This window comes from Diabrotica virgifera, chromosome 9 (genome assembly GCF_917563875.1).
Source record: "Diabrotica virgifera virgifera chromosome 9, PGI_DIABVI_V3a".
Lineage (NCBI taxonomy): Eukaryota > Metazoa > Arthropoda > Insecta > Coleoptera > Chrysomelidae > Diabrotica > Diabrotica virgifera.
In genome coordinates, this window is record NC_065451.1 from 7,070,966 (window position 1) to 7,087,696 (window position 16,731).

At 32.7% G+C, this 16,731-nt stretch overlaps 3 protein-coding genes across 3 annotated transcripts in view; all 3 read right to left on the minus strand.

Moving 5' to 3' along the window:
• LOC114325602 (heat shock protein 70 A1-like) overlaps positions 1-16,731 on the minus strand; it is a 517,012-nt gene that overhangs the window by 351,061 nt on the left and 149,220 nt on the right. The gene's annotated exons all lie outside the window — the stretch shown is intronic.
• The window catches only part of LOC114325604 (uncharacterized), a 242,432-nt gene that overhangs the window by 184,012 nt on the left and 41,689 nt on the right, over positions 1-16,731 (minus strand). The window lies entirely within an intron of this gene.
• Positions 15,276-16,731, minus strand: part of LOC114325597 (mediator of RNA polymerase II transcription subunit 24) — a 135,317-nt gene continuing 133,861 nt past the window's right edge. Inside the window, exon 9 of the transcript XR_007701025.1 lies at positions 15,276-15,353. The gene's annotated coding sequence lies outside the window, so the exon portion shown is untranslated. The remainder of the gene's footprint in view (positions 15,354-16,731) is intronic.

The following is a 16,731-nucleotide window of genomic DNA, read 5'->3' on the forward strand; positions in this document are numbered from 1 at the left end:
TTTAAAAAAACATAAGTTTGGTCTGCCACTGTGTTATCGAACACCCTGTAATATTCTAACTAATTTTTTAATGTGAAGCTCAAAGGTGGCTAAAATTTTTGTTATTAACTTTTATTGCTATCTATTACTATAGCGGAGCTATTAAGCTTTACCCTACTAATCAATCACCCTGTATAATATTGTTATGACAGTTCCGTAGATTGTTCCTACATAGAAAGAGTCCCTCGACGTGATAGAAGAAGTAGTCACGTACGAGAATATTCTGGATGTCATGGAATAACCCAGAAATGTCTGGTGACATCTAGAACGTCAGAAAACTATATAAACATTATGTGTTTGACATTCTATAGTTCAGTTGTAATTCAGATTTAGTAGTCGACAGTTGTCAGTTTGTTAAAGTTTATATTGTATTTGAGTTTGAATAAAGTTACTTTCAAGAAGTTGTAACAATATATTATTTTATTGTGAGTAGAGTTCTACCGTACGTTCCCCAGTTCGTACCAGAAAGAAACTTCAAGAAGTTTAGTATTTTTTGAAATGGTGCTGAAATATATTTGATGTGGTTCTTCCTCGTTAGAACTTGATTAAATGTTAAACCTAGATATTTAGTTGTTTTTTACATATTCAAGTGTTTGATCTCCAAGTTTTAAAGTAGGTATTTCCTTTATCCTATATGGCTTGAGATGCCAAGCCATATCAAATGCTTTGTGCAATTCAAACTAAATTGCAATACATTGTTGGTTGTTGCAGAAAGCATTATTAATATGTATTTCTATATCTACACGATGGACAGACGACGTCAAAAGGATTGCTGGGAATTGGTTGCAGAAAGCCCAAGATCGACAAAACTGGAAGAAATTAGGGGAGGCCTATGTTCAACTTTGGATGCAGAAGGCTGGATGATGATGATGATATCTACTAAATTGTCGGTGGTCGATTTTAAGTTATACATTTTTTCTTCCAACGAATAAAAATTATATTCATAAATTCGTTCATAAATGCGTTAGGAAGATTCCACTATCAAGATAATGCGTTTTGTGGTTCTTCAATCTTTTTTGTCAGACATTAAATAAATACTGTATTCAATTGATTACATGAACAATATGGTGGTCTGGAAGTCTGACAAGACACGTAGCAGGCATGCTTAAAAATATTGTTAATTTTGACGATTTGTATGCAGGGAAGATTCAGGCAGACAAAAGATTTATCTGTATGCACAGTCACAGCTAGTGGTACGGGTATGTTAATAAATACATAATACATACCAAATAGACGATGATGTACATAGACTTATCTTTGGAATGTTGTTTATTCATTAATCACATTAATTGGAAGGTAAAATATTTGAGGTATTGTTAAGTTATTCTATGAATGAATTAGGTAATTAGCCCGATCAAAGAACAATCTGACCCCAAAAAAAATAAAAGAAGCATGAAAATTTAAGAATCTTCTTCTTCTTCAGGTGCCATCTCCGCTACGGAGGTTGGCAATCATCATAGCTATTTTAATTTTTGAGGCAGTAGCTCTAAATAGTTGTTTTGAGCTGCATCCAAACCATTCTCTGAGGTTCTTCAGCCATGAAATTCGTCTTCTGCCGATGCTTCTTCTGCCATCTATCTTTCCCTGCATTATGAGTCGCAGGATGCCATACTTCTCGCCCCGCATCACATGTCCGAGATACTGTAGTTTTCTTTCTTTAATTGTAAGTTCAATTTCCTTCTCTTTACCTATTCTTCTCAGTACTTCATTGTTCGTAACTCTATCTACCCAGGAAACCCTCATAATTCTTCTATAGGTCCACATTTCAAAGGCGTTAAGTCGTCTCATTGTCTCTACATTTAACGTCCATGATTCCAGTCCATAGTATAGTACACATATACGTAACATTTTGTTAGGCGTACTTTAAGAGCTAATGTTAAATCTTTGCTACATAGGACCTTTTTTATTTTCATAAAATTAGAACGTGCTTTCTCGATTCTGACTTTGATTTCTGCAGAGTAGTCATTATTTTCGGTTATAAGTGTTCCTAGGTAAGTGTACTTTTTTACTCTTTCGATCTGCTGGCCCTCTACTATCAAGATTTCGTTAGTATTATGGTTGTTTTTACTAATTTTCATAAACTTCGTCTTTTTGATATTGAGAGAGAGTCCGTACTCACTACTACACCTTACTATTTTACTCATGAGTCTTTGCAGGTCTTGTAAACTATCGGCTATTATTACTGTATCATCTGCATATCTGATGTTGTTAACTAAGACTCCATTTACTCTTATGCCGACTGTTTCATTTTCCAGAGTTTCTCGCATTACCTCTTCAGAATAAGCGTTAAATAATAGAGGTGATAGTATGCAGCCTTGCCTAACTCCTCTCTTTATTTCCATTTCTTCAGATGTTTCTTTTTCTATTCTTACTATTGCTAGCTGATTGTAATAGAGATGTGTTATTAGTCTTAAATCTCTTTCATCTAGGTTTTTAGTTTTTAGAATTTCCATGAGTCGGTCATGTTTTACTTTATCAAACGCTTTATAAAACAGACGTAAAGAGAACGGTTAACATCCAAACATCTCTGTGTCAGCACGTTGAAGGAGAATAATGCCTCTCTGGTACCCATACCATTGTGTAACCCATATTGAGTGTCACTAATATCCAGCTCCAGTTTAGAGTGTATTCTGGCGTGGATAATTTTCAGCAGAATTTTCAAGGTATGTATGTGACATTAAGCTTATGGTTCGGTAGTCACTGCATTCCTTGGCATTCACTTTTTTTGGCAAACACACAAATGCTGATGTCAACATTTCTCTAGGGATGATTCCAGTAGTATAGATAGCGTTGAACAGTTCTACTATTATGTCCAGGTTTTTCTCGTTGACCAACTTTATCAGCTCGCTAGGTAATTCATCTGGACCAGCAGATTTATTAGTTTTTATAGAGTTTATTGCCTGACTAACCTCTGATTTGGTTATCTTTGGGCCTACGTCTCCGGTTTGGCTATCTACGGATGTACTAGCTTCTCTCTGGTCATGAAATAGTTCCTCGATGTACTCTTTCCATCGTCGTAGTTTTCGTTCTGTCTCCATTATAATATTTCCGTTTTTGTCGAGCAATATATTTAAGGTTCCTCTATTTCCTATTCCGGCTAGTTCTTTGACTTTTTTATGTAGGTTGAAGTTGTCATATCTGTTTTGAAGTTCTTCTATTTCTTTACATTTTTCAGAGAAGTAGGTTTCTTTAGCCTCCCTAATTTTTCTTCTTATTTGATTTTGAAGCTGTTTATAGCGGGTCTTATTATTTGTTTTGTTTTTTCTTCTTTCATTCATCAACTCTAGAATTTACTCAGTCATCCATTCTTCTTTCTTACATTTGGTTGTTGTAAGTACTTTCTTACTTGGCTCTAATATAGAGGTTTTGAAGAATTGCCACTGCTGTTCTACGTTGCAATTATTTCCTGGGTTTCTATCTAGATTTGTGTTGATTTCATGTTTCAAATTTTCTTTTGTTTCTTCTGACTTAAGTTTCTGTATGTTAAGTTTATTGTTGCTGCGGCTTTTTTGCGTCTTTTTTAGTTGAAGTTGAAACCTAGCAATAAGAAGACTGATCAGAAGATACGTATGCTCCTGGATATGCCTTTACTGCCTGAATTTAAGAATAGGTAGTTGAAATTGCCTATTATTATCTATATAAGAAAAAGTTTACAATTCTACATCACCTCCATTTCACAAAAATGGAGGGGAATACCCCTTCTCGGGTATTCTAACTTTTGTTCTATAGAGTTTTTGTTCTATAGAAGTCAACACTTTTCGAGTTATTTGCGAGTGAATAATGTTCATTTTTAACAAAAAAAAAAACATGATTTTGGTCGGTTTTTGGCATATAACTCAAAAAGTAAGTATCTTATCGAAAACAAAATATTCTTAGCAAAACTATAGCTTATAAAAAAGTGAAACAAGTGGTGTTTGCATGAAGTATATAGACCAAGTAGAAGCAAAGTTGTAGCTAATGAAAAGTAGGTTCTTCTTCGTCAAATTCAAAATCGAATATTTCAACGTGAAGTAATCAAAAAACGTAGCACTTTTCGGAGACAACTCCTTACAACTTTTTTAAAGTGTTTAAAAAAAGGTTTACTTTTGTTTTTTTAAAAAACTTCTAACATTAACAGTAAGTGAGCTACGCTCAACATATTGTTGGCCCCTTTTATTTTTTGGTAAAAAGAATCACGAAATCACCCCCTAATTAGCATTCCAAATAAATTTAATCGTTACCGTTTCACAAGTTACTTTTCTTATGTATTCTTTTTATATATGATCTGTAAGTTTCATCGGTTCAAAGTGTTTATTTTTGAAAAGGCTGTAGTTAAAATGGCTTGAACGAGTAACTGATCACGAGTTTATGCCAATTTTGAACAGCCACAGCATACCCAATTTTTGTCTAACAAGCAAACAAAAAATCCAAAATATTCAGAAAAGCAAAACGTACATTTTATTACTCTTTGAGATTTTTGGTATTACTAATAATTTTTAAGTTATTTTGAAAAAAAATAAATTTTTTTCAAAATTAAAAAAAAAGTGTTTATTTTAAAACTAATTTTTTTTTCAAAAATGTGCACATTGAACCAATGGAACTTATACATCATATAAAAAATACATAAGTAACGTAACTTGTGAAGGGGTAATGATTAACTTTATTTGGGATGCTAATTAGGGGGTGATTTTCGCGATTTTTTACCAAAAAATAAAAGCAACCAACAATATTTTGAGTGTAACTCACTTAATTTTAATGTTAGAAGTTTGTTTGAAAAACAAAATTAAACCTTTTTTTAAACACTTTAAAAAAAGTTATAATGAGTTTTCCCCGAAAAGTGCTCCGTTTTTTGGTTATTTCAAGTTGACATATTTGATTTGGAATTTGATGAATAAGAACCTACTTTTCATTAGCTACAACTCTGCTTCTACTGGGTCTAAAAACTTCATGCATATACCATTTTTTTTACTTTCTTATGAGCTATATTTTTGTTAGGAATATTTTTTTGATAAAATACTTACTTTTTGAGTTATTTGCGGAAAACCGTCCAAAAACATTTTTTTTTTGTTAAAAATGAACATACTCACTCGCAAATAACTCGAAAAGTATTGACTTGGTAAAAAACTGTATAGAACAAGTTAGAATAAGTCATTTTATCTAATTCCGGACTTATTTTGAATGTATATTTTTTCACCCCGTATTTCCCAATTTTTGGAAAATGGAGGGAATGTAGAATTGTAAACTTTTTCTTATATAATAATAGACAATTTCAACTACGTACCTATTCCCAAATTTTCATCCTTCCTTTATTTTTTTTTGAGGTTTTCGGGAAATTATGTGTTCATTGATCGGGCTAAATATCGAAAGTAGATTTCAACTCAGGAATCCAGAAATGTTCTTCTTCTTCCTTTGTATAAATAATTTTCCTTGTTCATCTCTGAAAGACTGTCACTCGCATGTTACATGAATGAATAGTAGTCCAGAAAGCCACTGCGCATCCACTATAAAAATTATTCTAATTCAGATTTTTTGCACAATCTTACTCAAAAAGTACCCCTTTTAACAAATTTGCATGTTGCCAGGACCAAAAGTTGTACAACAATTTTTTAAACGTTTTTTTTTTGTTTTTTTCCTAATATTATTTCTTTTGCATGGAACAAAGTGTTTTTAGGTTTTTTGGATCATTCCAAACAGAAAAGGTCTTTAGTGACTTTTCTCTAAAGTTGATAGTTTTTGACATATAAGCGATTAAAAATTGAAAAATTGCGAAATCGGTCAGTTTTAACCCTCAAAAACTATATGAAAAACTGAAAATTTGAATGTTGCCAAGGTAGTTAAACATCGATTGATGAAATCCCGAAGAGTTTTTTGCAATACAATATTTAAAACTCCTTTGTTTTTTAATTGCTAATCAAGCCTGCGCGACACTATTTTCCACCGTTGCATGTGTATACAGTATGGTGTAAATGCAAGGAATAAATTCGTTATTTCGTAAACCGTCGACTTTAAGGAAAAATCCCAAAACAGGTCGATTTTTATTTTTAAGTTATGATATTGTGGCGTATATGGTATACTAGTGACGTCATCCATCTGGGCGTGATGACGTAATCGATGATTTTTTTTAAATGAGAATAGGGATTGTGTGCTAGCTCATTTGAAAGGTTCTTCAATTCTCTATTCAATAATATAAACATTTATATAATTATTTATACATTCTTCTTTTTTTGTCAAATAATTTAATTAATTAAAAATTTTTTGGACACCCTGTATAAATAGTTATGTAAATGTTTATATTACTGGATAGAGAATTGAAGAACCTTTCAAATAAGCTAGCACACGACCCCTATTCTCATTTAAAAAATCATCGATTACGTCATCGCGCCCAGATGGATGACGTCACTAGTATACCATATACGCCACAATATCATAACTTAAAAATAAAAATCGACCTGTTTTGGGATTTTTCCTTAAAGTCGACGGTTTACGAAATAACGAATTTATTCCTTGCATTTACACCATACTGTATACACATGCAACGGTGGAAAATAGTGTCGCGCAGGCTTGATTAGCAAATAAAAAACAAAGGAGTTTTGAATATTGTATTGCAAAAAACTCTTCGGGATTTCATCAATCGATGTTTAAAGAATATCTACCTACCTTGGCAACATTCAAATTTTCAGTTTTTCATATAGTTTTTGAGGGTTAAAAATAGCCGATTTCGCAATTTTTCAATTTTTAATCGCTTATATGTCAAAAACTGTCAACTTTAGAGAAAAGTCACTAAACACCTTTTCTGTTTGGAATGATCCAAAAAACCTAAAAAAACTTTGTTCCATGCAAAAAAAATAATTTTAGGAAAAAATAAAAAAAAAACGTTTAAAAAATGTTTGTACAACTTTTGGTCCTGGCAACATGCAAATTTGTTAAAAGGGGTCCCTTTTGAGTAAGATTGTGCAAAAAATCCGAATTAGAATAATTTTCCTAGCGGATGCGCAGTGGCTTTCTGGACTATAATGGGAGATTAGCCCAAGAACAGACCTGATAAGAGGAAGAATATAGGTATTTTCAGATAGGGGGTACCACAAAAAGGGGTTCTAGTGGGGTAGTGATGCGTGTCAGCGTGTCAAATAGGTACTCCTACTCAATTGTCAACCTCACTTCCATGTTGGTGGGATGGTAGAAAGGCTGATGAGATAGAAACATCACTGGGAAAATTGGATTTGGGAAACAGGAGAAACTTTACTTAGTTTGCTCCTGGACAAAAATTCCAAACGAACAGTTTCTTTTACAGAAAAGAACATCGAAGATGGACGTGGCAGAAACCGAATGGAAAAACTGGGAAAGAGATACATTTAAAAATTAAAAGGGAAGATCACAGTGGTAGATCCCAGATATGGTAGATCCCAGATATATTGATCACTGGCAAGAAGCAAATCTTTAGATGTGTTACGGTCCTCAACAAACGGTAAACAAGAATAGAATTGTCGTTATTTGGACTGCCTCAGTCAGCGAAAATAAGAACAAGGACATGCGTTATAGATGTCATAGAGCACATAGCATAGCAGGCTAAAGTGGAACTGAGCGGACCATGTGGCCATAAAGAATGACGGGTGGTGGACCCAAAAAAAATACAGTGTGGAGACCACAAGTAGACAGAAGAAGAAAAGATAGAGCACCTACACGATGGACAGATGTCAAAAGAACCGATAGAACTGGATGAAATTAGGGGAGGCCTATGTTCAACTTTGGACGCAGAAGGCTGACTGCTGAACCACAAAAACACAAGAAAATGTTTGGATTTTCTTAATTACTCCAGTAAATTACTGTAATCCTTCGTGCTACGAGTACGAGTGTTTAGATAAAAGTATTTATTAAAAGTATCTTCATATAATTCTGAAGCTATTTTATTGACTTTATTGAAACATTTTAATATTATCTACTATATTTAATTGTAATTAACCACAATTTTAATTAAAAATACATCTATTTTGACGTTTCGACTTCCACTTCGAAATAGAATAGAATAGAATAAAACGACTTCCGAATTGAAAGTGGAAACGTCAAAACGTATTTTCAACTGAAATTGTGGTTAATTCCTAGTAAAGACAATAAACAAGTAATGTATTATCTTTGTACGTAAAAAATATCTAGATAAACAACCAATTACTGGTTTTACTGCCATAATAAACAGTTATCAATAATCTATACAAAATCCATTGTTATTGTTTGCTTTATTTATCGTGGCGTCCCTAAGACACACATTAAAATGATAAACTATAATAGATATAACAATTTCGAAATAATGGTATCAAGAAAACACTTTGTACTATTTATCACTAGAGTTGTTCAATTACGAGGGAGTGGCTAATAGAACGAGACGGCGCGCAGGGTTCTATGAACTTGGTACCATGGTACCCCGGTGTTATTGACCGTGTGTGCCAGCCACGAAATAACGAAATAACGACTTCTAATAAATAATAACAACAAAAATTTGTTAAATAGTTTTTTTAATAATCGCCGGGGCGTGATCTAATATAGTTATTTTCCTAACAAGTGCAGAAAGTCATGCTTTTCCGCACGCGACTGCAGTTTACCGAACGACGCGAAGCGGGAGTTCGGCAAGCAGTCGAGTGCGGAAAAGAGACTTTCTGCAAGAGTTAGGAACAATATTTTTTCTACGAGTCTTTAAAAAATGACCAAATCTTAATCAATTAATTTAATTAATATGAAAATACATACACAAATTAAATCTTTGACAAGGTTGTCAAAACCAAACTTTCAATATAATTAGTTAGCATGACGACGATCTTGGTTTCTATGACGATGATTCAAAACGACTGTTATTGTCTACCGATTTGACTTTCGAATATTATGTCAAAATAATTTTATATCATCGAATTGTCGCGTTAATTTCATTAAAACAGGAACACAATTTGAACTAAAATAGTAAATAATATCTAAATATTAGTTTATTGCATGTATTATAATTATTTTAAGGCCATATTAAAATATCTACACGCGTGCGGAAAAGTAAAACGCGTGCGGAAAAGTAAAACGCGTGCGGAAAAGTGAAACTTTCTAAACTAAAACGCGTGCGCGAAAGTAGACATTTTTGCACGCTCGTAGAAAAAATATTTTTCACGGGTTTTAAATTAAAATTTTTATCGGTTTTATGTCGAGATTTATTCTAACAGTACCTCCTGTCAACTTTGGGCAGTATAGCTTGTGAAGAACACTAAAAAACGCGACAGACAGAAAAATGAAGATTTAAGAAAATAACTTAATATTTAATCGATCAAAGAGAATATACAGACCAGAGATATTAGCAAAATAAAAAACTTGTTCGTGATATGCTTTGATCCAGGTATCTAACAAATGCTTTTGATAATTTTGCCAACCCAACAACAATATGTAATAAACAAAATATGCAAAAAATTAAAGGTCTTTTTTACTTATAAACAGTGTAAGATCGCTATTTTATTTTATATACTAAAGGAGAAGGTAAATTATATGAAAAAGTGTCACACTAGTACTGAAAAAGCATAGAAAATCCTTTAAAATGAGAGTTTGTAACTTTATAGTTATAATTTTTTACCCATTCTCTGTATATGCCATCTATAAATTGATCCATAAAGTCCAGATATTCATTTATAATTTGCTCTTTCAGCTCTTAATGTTAATTAACAATGGAAATATGATTTTCAGAAACACTGATATCTTGGTTCCTTTTGGTTACAATAGGAACCAAGTTACAAAAAATGTGCTTTTTCACCAGCTTTTCAGTGAGTTAATTTAAATAATAAATTTCAGAGAAGGGGTAATTTTTGTTCTTTGATATTTTCATAACTTTGGTTTTCGCTCGCAGTATTGATCTTCATCTCTTTTTTACAACTCGCATGCCTGGTTGCACCAACAGATCTTAAACTTCAGTTTAGCTAAGCTCAGCTTATACTTCAATACTGGGGCCACACTAGCATCTAATACCGTTAATTATCGCATTATTTGCATTAGAAATGTGTCAAATAATTCGATAATTAACGACATTGGACGCTAGTGTGGCACCAGCATAAGGATTTACATTTATATTTAAGGTATTTACGTCTTAAGCTTAAGGGGGAGGTATGGTTTGAAATCAACATATCAAGCACATTTTTGTGAATTTTTTTCGAAGCTATGGTACAATTATTTTATTTTTAAATTAAATAATCACATTAAGTACAATTCAAAGAACATTTAGAAAAAAATTCAATCCAAAATATTGAAAAATAAGCCATTGGTGACAAATTTTGACAGGCAGCTCACAAAAAAAAATGGATTTTGCGGTGGACATAGAACTCGTCACTCGATCATAAGAAACAAAAAATTCAAAAAGATTTAATTAGCTTACGAGTTTCACGAGGTCACACACAACGTCGAGTTTTTTAAACGCTTTTATTTAGTTCAATAGTTTGCGTCAAATCTTTAGACGTTAATTTGACTGCCTTTTCTTCAATGCAAATGAATGAAAATTTGCAGACATGTGCATTCGCGGGAACAATACGCGAATAGTCAATAAAAAAATTGTTTTTATGTTTATTAATTGTTTAAATAAAAAAACGATTTTATTGAAAAATTATTAAATTCTCTTGTTTTTGACAATGTAAAAACTTGAAACTTTTACGGATTGTAGCTAATGATTGTAGCTGAACAGAATCGGGAGGCTATGATTCGAATCAGCCCTTAGGGATACTATGATTCGAATCAGTCCTTAAATCAGTGTCATCTGCATAGCGGATAATTATTTACTCTTTGTCCGTTTATCCTGATTCTGAAGAGTGCGATAAAGCGTTCGCAAATATTACCTCCAAGTACATGACTGTTTAAAAAAAGAAAAATTCCAAAACAAAAAGATTTGTCATAAGCTACCCCTCACGTATGTACCTTTTAGAGGGTGTATACGATTTTTGCGTGATATCGATGATTTTTTCAGAGAGGCTGGGGTATTGTCCTTGACTTTTATTGTAGTGAAGTTTTTTCGTTAAAATTTCCTCTAAATCAGCTAAATCAATTTACATTAAATTGGTCAGAATTTTTTTTATTTTGTCGAGTTCACAAAGAACCCTCACATTTAAATTAATTCTAGATCGTAATCTCATTTTTTACCGTGCAAAGCGAGAATTACCATTGAAAAATGGTAAAGGCTTCCAGTTTAGTAAATTGCCAGCAGTTATCCGCGAAGGCCGTGCATTCAATTGATGACATAATTTGTACCATTGTAATGGGTAAAAATACTATTTAATGATTCTTGATTCTCCATATTTGCAGATATCGGTTCGTGGTCTATTCGACCGTGGATGGTGCTTTTCGATTTTTTCGTTAATTCGTTAATGCATGATTGGTGTTTCGGTATAGGTATAGTCTAATCATATAAAATTACAATACACGGAAATCAAAATGTAATTCCCTACAGGTTGGAACAAAATATATCAAACTAATACAGAAGTAAACAACTTTGATTTGTATACATATTGGTATAAAATGTTTATTAAAAAACTTCTTAAAAAGTCATCCAAAAGGATTGCAAAACGTTTTCGATCTGAATCAGACCATCTTCAGTGCATTCTGCTAAGTAAATGAAACTAGCACACTATTAGACCAGGGCGCACCTGTAAAAATATTAGTACATTAGGATGTTGAGAGGTGACTCATATTTTTTTGCAGAAATTGCTTGAAAATAATTCATATAATAATATTTGAGTTATCCTCCCATTCAAAAAGGTCCGGAACATTGTTTAAATAATCAAAATGTCAAAAAATGAAGGAAAAATTCGATTTTTTTCTTGGTTTTTTTATTATAACTTTAAAAGTATTCATTTTCGAGAAAAGTTGTACCGACATAAAAGTTGCGTAATTAAATTTCCTACAATATATGATTAACTGAAAATTTTAAAAATTGTCACCCTTGTTGCAAAATAGCAATAATTTAGAAAAAAAAACATAAACAAACAAGTATTTGCATTTTACGTTTTTCAACCATTTATGCTACACTTAGGACCTTCATATTTCACCCAGAAAAACTTTATGATATGATAAAACAATACTGTAAATTCCATTAAGATCGGTTTAACAGATTTTGTAAAATAAATTTTGCAATCCAGCTTTCCCAAAAAAAAATTCATTTTTTTTTTTCAAAATGTTGCAGCACTGAAAATAAAGCAGACAGCAAGTTGAGTTTTTTTTACGTATAAAAGAATAGTTTCACTTGCAATTTTCAAAATTAAAATCGGTTAACTACGCGGTGTCAGGAATTTTTTAAATAAACATTAATTGTTGGTGCTACGCGCAGGACAACGAATACGTTTGCTCTGATTGGGCATTCCAATGACCTTTGAAAATGATTGATAAATTTTAATTTTTAGTACATTTCAAAATAAATAACTAAAAATTGTTTATTGCAAAATAAAAACACATACTCTGTCCTTTGAAATAACACTTTTTTTAGCAAAAACTTTCTTTGTTCATATTATATTCTAACTTAGAAAATAAAAGTGTATTATTTTTAAACATATGCAATTGTTTAAACAATTTTTCACAAACAATAATCAAATTAGTTTGATTTTTGTGCAAATAAAATATGAACATACAACAAAATATAGAGTAAAAAAATAATAGATAAAGATTGAAAGAAATTTTGGTGGAAATCAACTTGTGTGAATCGAACACCGCTGTCCTGCGCGTAGCACCAAAAATTAATGTGTATTTAAAAAAAAGTCCTAACGCCGTGGTAGTTAACCGATTTTATTTTGCAAATTGCAAATGAAAGGTACATTATTCTTCTATTTGTAAAAAAAATTAACTTGCTATTTGCTTTATTTTCAGTCCTGCAACATTTTGAAAAAATGAATTTTTTTGCGAAAGCTGGATTGCAAAATTTATTTTGCAAAATCCATTGAACCGATCTTAACTAAATTTACATTATTGTTTTATCATATCATAAAGTTTTTCTGAGTGAAATATGAAGGTCCTAAGTGTAGCAGAAATGGTTGAAAAACGTAAAATGCGAATACTTGTTTTTTTATGTTTTTTTCGCAATTATTGCTATTTTGCGACAAGGGTAACAATTTTAAAATTTTTTAACCAATCTTATATTGTAGGAAATTTAATTACGCAACTTTTATTTTAGTGCAACTTTTCTCGAAAGTGAATACTTTTAAAGTTATAATGAAAAAATGAGGAAAAAAATCGAATTTTTCCTTCATTTTTTGACATTTTGATTATTTAAACAATGTTCCGGACCTTTTTGAGTGGGAGGATAACTCAATTATTATTATATGGGTTAATTTCAAGCAATTCCTGCAAAAAAATTAAAGTTACCTCTCAACGTCCATCTCAAAACAGATCCGTCCTGGATTATATTAAATGTGGTAACATCAAAATATATGCTTTACATAATATGATTGTATAAAATATAGCTGACTTAAGTCGTAAGATGACTTAAGTCGTTGTTAATGAATTATATACTATTAATACTCAAAGGACAACATGGTTCTCTGCTCGAATAGAACGCGTGGTTCTTGCCAGTTCAACTGCCCACCACAGTTGGTCTGTACCCATTGAACTGATGAGAATGAGTCTACTTAGCTTGTGTGGTATTGTCAATTCAGCCAACATATAGTATAGTCTGTTCCTTTTGACTGAGTCGTATGCCTGTTTGAAGTCTACAAACACGTTGTGAACATCAATGTCGTGTTCTCATTATTTGCTCAAGACCTGCTTGACTGTAAATATTTGATCCATTGTCGATCTTTCCCGTCGGAAGTCCGTCTGATACTCTCCAATAATATTTTCTGCTAGTGGTTGGACCCGCTGGTTTATAATATAGGTACACTAAGGGCCGGTATTTCAACAGCTACTTAAGCTTTTGCTTAGCTAAGCCTGTGTCAAAAGTTAAGGAGAAGCTTAAGCTGGGTGCCGTATTTCCATCATTTCCTTAACTAAACTGGTCCTCAACTGTCAATTTAATTGGTTTGGTACCTCTGAATACGTCAAAATGCCAGAACTAACTGTTCTGAGGTAAAAACCACTACTGTTGACATTTAATTTTATCTGGTCATCTGTATCTGCTGTCTTATTTTTACTTCACATAATTTTGTGTACATGGTACATGTGTTGTTAGTCTATTGTCCATATTTTCTCTGGTTATATGTTTTATTGTTATTTTGAATAAGCAATAGAATATCCGTCTTTGTAATTTTGTTTATTGGATATATTCCTTAAAATGTCAAATTGGAATGTACGTTTACTTTTGTAAAATAAATATACCAAGCGTTGTAGAAATAAATAATTTTCATATGCCTACACCTTCCAAATGGTGTAAGAATTTTATTTTAATAATCGTTAATAATCCAATAATAACGTTATTACGCAAAAGTTGGTTTTCAAAATAACTCTAGAATTATTAATCTATAGAAATAACCTCAAAAAACAGAAAACAAATTTTAAGCAAAGGCTTAAACCTACTCCCGCGCGAGCTTAAAATTATTTGGTTTAAGCCTATGCTTAAGCCCCAAATTGAAGTGGAAATACAGGCACATAAGCTTAAGCTCAGGCTTAAAGTAAGCTTTGGCTTAAGTGCGGTTGGAAATCCCAAGCATCAAAATTAACGCACCACCTTAAAAATGGCACATATTTGATGTCTCGTATTTCCTAAACCTGTTGTCCTATCTTAGTGATTTTTTTAATATGTTATAGCTTTATTCTTCAAGAATATCGATGTAATAATATTGTTGCTAAACAGATAAGTGTCATTGTATACCGGGTGTAATATTGATAGTGTGTTTTTTCCTCAAAGTTTGGAACACGCTGTGGAATATTCTAGCGTAGGTATATGAAATATTGAAATTAAAACTCGACTGTAGCCTTAGGTTTTCTTAACATTTTGCTTTTTGATTCATTCGCTTATGTTGGATAATAAAAGTTAGGTACTTTAACAACTAGCAACGTTCTTCATCAATACAGGGTGTTTCTAAATAAGTGCGACAAACTTTAAGAGGTAATTCTGCATGAAAAAATAATGACAGTTGGCTTTATAAACGTATGTCCGCAAATGCTTCGTTTCCGAGATACGGGATGTTGAATTTTTTCTTACAAACTGACAATTTATTTATTGCTCTAAAACCGGTTGATATATGCAAATGAAATTTGGTAGGTTTTAAGAGGTAGTTATTGCGCATTTTTTGGCATACAATTAAGAATTGTATATACCATTGGCGTTCATACGGGTAATATAACCCGTATGCACGCCAATGGTGAATATAAAATTCTTAATTGTATGTCAAAAAATGCGCAATAACTACCTCTTAAAACCTACTAAATTTCATTTGCATATATCTCAACCGGTTTTAGAGCAATAAATTAATTGTCAGTTTGTAAGAAAAAAATTCATCATCCCGTATCTTGGAAACGAAGCATTTGCAGACATATGTTTATAAAGCAAACGGTCATTATTTTTTCATGCAGAATTACCTCTTAAAGTTGGTCGCACTTATTTAGAAACACCCCGTATTGATGAAGAACGTTGCTAGTTGTTAAAGTACCTAACTTTTTTATTATCCAACATAAGCGAATGAATCAAAAAGCAAAATGTTAAGAAAACCTAAGGCTACAGTTGAGTTTTAATTTCAATATTTTATATACGCTAGAATATCCCACAGGGTGTTCCAAACTTTGAGGAAAAAACACACTATCATTGGTACACCCGGTATGCAATGACACTTATGTGTTTAGCAACAATATTATCACATCGATATTCTTGAAGAATAAAGCTATAACATATTAAAAAAATCACTAAAATCGGACAACAGCTTTAGGAAATACGAGACATCAAAAATGTCCCATTTTTAAGGTGGTGCGTTAATTTTGATGCTTAGTGTATGTTAGAACTTTATAGGCTGTACATAGTAGAGAAATTCCACGGTAGTTTTTGCACTGGATTTTGTCTCCTTTTTTATAAATCGGGCATACTATACTTTTCTTCCAGTCGTCGGGTATTTTCTCTTCTTGCCCTAGGTCTTTAAGGAGCGCGTAGATATGACTTGCTAGGTGGTCGCCACCTACCTTATACAGTTCTGCTGGAATTTCGTCAACTCCCAGGGCTTTGTTGTTTTTCTGGGCCTTAATAGCTTCGAGAACTTCCTCTATAGTTGGAGCTTCTACTTCATTCTCTTCGCCGTGGTTCGTACCCATTTCATCTTCCATATCTACTTGTGTTCCAAGTAGGGTCTGAAAATAATGCTTCCAGGTTTCTGTGACTTTTTGTTGGTCACTGATTAATTTACCCTTATTTCGTTGCATAGGTCGTCGTTGAGATTTCCGTCCGGCATCTTTAACTTTCGATTTCGTAACTATGGATTTTTACGGGGTTGGGTAGTTAACCCAAACGCCAAACCCCCTTTTCGGAGGGTCATTTCACCCGCTCTCATCAGTTCCCGGCCCAACTTTCCACCCGGCCGGGGTTGGATACCGGATCTCCAGATTCGGTTGGTCGGTTAACAGGGGACACCAACGTGAAGGTGAGAGTCGGATTTGAGTAGAAGAGGCTAAGTGGAGTAAACTGGAATCAGCTCAATGTTTTCGCATTCTACCACCTTCTCAAATGCCTCAAAAAATATGGGCCTGAAAGTAAACGAGGAGAAAACTAAGATGATGGCATCAATACCGAACAATAGAGCCAGA